Here is a 3,543-nt window from a genome sequence, read left to right as displayed (position 1 = left end):
ATTAAGTTATACTCACTTAAAAAAATGTCAATAATTAATATATGAATGTTAATTAGTGTCAGTGGCGGTTCTACCATGCGGCCAGCAGGGGCATATGCCCGGGCTCAGCTAGGCATTTTTTTTGGTTACAAGCCCAATATTTTTTTATTAGTCTTAAAAAACAAATAAAATTTAAAAAAAAAGAAAGAGGAAAAAGGAAACGGAAAGTTTCCGTCTCTCCGAATCCAACAGTGGGCAGTTCCTCCAACTCCCTCCGTCGCCGCCGCCTCCCTCCTCCTCTCCTCTGTGTCTTCTCTTCCCTCCTTCGCCGACTCCTTCTATTTCCTCCTCTCCGCGCCGTCGTCGCCGTCTTCTCTTCCATAATCCCATAGCAGCCGCAGGTAAGGTAAGTTAGGAAAAATAAAAGTGATTAAGATGGAAAGTGTTTTTGTTTGTTGTGATACTTCCGTGTTCTTTAATTTTTCTTCCATTTTTCAAGTGTGAACAGTGAACTCATAGAGTCATAGTGGACACTTTTTCTTTTTCTTCCCCACTAAGAGCACGTTTATTGAAGAAGAAAAAGTCATATTTTATTCCCTTTTTTTTTTGCTTTTCTAATATGGAAAAAAGCTTAGAGGAAAAGACTTTTGATTGCTTAAGTTAATAATTTCTTTTTGGTCTTTTGTGTTGCACTACATACATGGTTGCAAAAGAGTTTTCTAATATATCAATTGCAAACACTAAAATTTTCTTTGCTACAATTTTGTAACTATTTTATCTTTATTTCAGATATGAGGAGATTTTTGGTTGATAGAGAAAATATTGAGAATGTGAATGTTGTGCAACCGGAAGCTGAATTAGAACCACCACTTAATAATGTGGTTAATGAGTTTAATCCAAATGAGATTGTGCGTGATCCAGGTCGTAGGAAACAAATTAATGAGTATGCTCCGGATATTCAAGACCAAGTGAGGAGGGCATATATATTGAAGGGTCCAATGCAACCAGATTTGTCAAACTTTCCTCGTACTCAATTTGGAAGTGTTAAAAGAGCATTTAGTAAATCATGGTATAAGAATTATACATGGTTAGAATACAGTGAGATAAAGGATGCAACTTATTGTTTTTATTGTTTTCTATTTAAGCAACCCGGGAGGGCCGAGCACTTTGGTTTTGAAGTCTTCACTAAAAGCGGATATAGAGATTGGAAGCATGCATCTCAAGGCTTGAAAGGTCATGTTGGTAGTCATAATAGTTTGCACAACTCATGTGTCAAGCACTACAATGATTATAATAATCAAAGACAAAGTGTGACAAGTAAGTTTGCTAAAGCAACCAAGGAATCAGAAGAATTGTATAAGATTTGTTTGACTTGTTCTTTAGATTGTTCAAGATATCTCATAGCACAAGGCATGGCTTTCCGTGGCCATGATGAATCCTCTACTTCGCTAAATAAGGGCAATTTTAGAGAGATGGTAGATTGGGTAAAATCTCAGAATGAACAAGTGAGGGATGCTTTTGACCGTGGTGGAAAAAATTGCAAAATGACTTGCGGTGACATTCAAAAGGAGCTTGCAACGTGTTGTGCACATGAAGTTACCAAGGTGATTATGGAAGAGCTTGGTGATAGACAATTCTCCGTGCTTATTGACGAGTCACGTGATATATCCGTCAAAGAGCAAATGGCGGTGATGTTGAGGTTAGTAGTTGTATTTTCCAATTTCCAATTTTCATTACCTATTACTCTCTATGCCGCCAAGTAAACTGGTTGAATTTGTTTTAGGTTTTTGAATGACAAAGGGAATGTTGTGGAACGATTTATTGCTCTACATCATGTCACAGATACTTCATCTAAGTCATTAAAGGATGCTCTTTATGGTATTCTTAATAAGTACACATTATCTATTTCAAGGATACGAGGGCAAGGATATGATGGAGCTTCAAATATGAGAGGTGAATTTAATGGTTTGCAAAGAAAAATTCTAGATGAAAATCCTTATGCTTTCTATGTCCATTGTTATGCTCACCGTTTGCAATTGGTTGTTGTGTCTGTTACTAGTAGTTGCTCATCTATTCATGATTTCTTTGAGTACATCACCTTGATTGTGAATACAACAAGTGCATCTTGTAAGAGGAGGGATGCTTTGACAGAGGCACAACACAAAGATATTTTAAATAAACTTGAGAGTGGTGAGATATCTAGAGGAAGGGGCTTACACCAATCATCTAGTCTCACTAGACCCGGGGATACTAGATGGGGTTCACATCATACTACATTGCTTCGTTTGGATCAAATGTGGTCCTCCGTGTTAAAGGTGCTTAGTATGGTTGATGAAGATGGACGTGGACCATCTCAAGCAGCAGGTTTGATAGAAAAAATGGAGAGCTTTAAATTTGCTTTTATTTTGAGGTTAATGTTAAAGTTGTTTGGTATCACAAACGAGCTTTCAAATGTATTGCAAAGAAAAGATCTTAATATTGTGAATGCCATGGAATTAGTTGATGTTGTCAAAGCTCGGTTGGGCACAATGAGAGAGAGTGGCTGGAATAATTTTTTTGCCGATGTCCAAGGATTTTGTGTAGCTAAAAGTATTCCGGTACCAAATATGGATGACGAAATACCGGTTCAGGGTCGTTCAAGAGCAGAAGGGAGGACTATCACTAATCTTCATCATTACCGTGCAAAGATTTTTTATGTTGCTATTGATAAAATATGTGTGGAGATGGATCACCGCTTTAGTGAAGGAAGTAACATTATACTTGATTGCTTCTCATGTCTTGACCCCAAGAACTCTTTCTCCAAGTTTGATGTTGATAAGCTTGCTTGTCTTGCTGATATTTATCATGCAGACTTTTCTGATGATGACGGAGGAACAATTAGGGATTAACTTGAAACTTATGTGCTTCAAGTGAGAAGAAATGCTTCTTTTTCCACTTGTGAAGATGTTCAAAGTTTGGCTATGAAGATGGTTCAAACTGAGAAACATTTGGTATTTCCATTGGTTTATAAACTTATTGAGCTAGCTTTGATATTGCCGGTGTCGACAGCATCCGTTGAAAGAGCTTTTTCAGCAATGAAGATTATCAAGTCTAAATTGCGCAATAAGTTCAATGACTTGATGGTATGTTACACCGAGCGGGAGATATTCAAGTCGCTTGATGATATTGATATTATTCGAACATTTACCGCAAAGAAGTCTCGAAAAGGACACTTGCCACGTAATTTTATTTAACCCGCTATTGTAAGATTATGTTTATCTCTTTTATTTTAAACTATATTTTTGTTGACAAAATGACGAGTCTCTTTTATTTTGATTGATTACTATTTACATATTATATACAATGTGAATTTGCTATCTTTAAATTTTTGTCCAGACTTTATAATTTTTCTGGCTCCGCCACTGATTAGTGTCCTTAAAGCATTCATCAATGAAGTAAAAGAAGGAATTGGGTATCTCTGCTGAATTTCCGTTTTTAATTGATAATTTAGAGGTTAGCAAAAACCATTATAGAAGATTTTACAATTTAATTCTAAGTTAGACGGGGATTGATATGAATGGAGAA

General features: G+C 36.4%; 1 pseudogene; it reads left to right on the top strand.

Moving 5' to 3' along the window:
* Nucleotides 1–320: 320 nt before the first annotated feature.
* On the top strand, nt 321–3,328 carry LOC114384648 (annotated as a pseudogene).
* Nucleotides 3,329–3,543: the final 215 nt, after the last annotated feature.

Source organism: Glycine soja, chromosome 14 (assembly GCF_004193775.1).
Source record: "Glycine soja cultivar W05 chromosome 14, ASM419377v2, whole genome shotgun sequence".
Lineage (NCBI taxonomy): Eukaryota > Viridiplantae > Streptophyta > Magnoliopsida > Fabales > Fabaceae > Glycine > Glycine soja.
The sequence above is the reverse complement of the archived record's forward strand: the minus strand, read 5'-3'. Positions and strand labels throughout refer to the sequence as shown.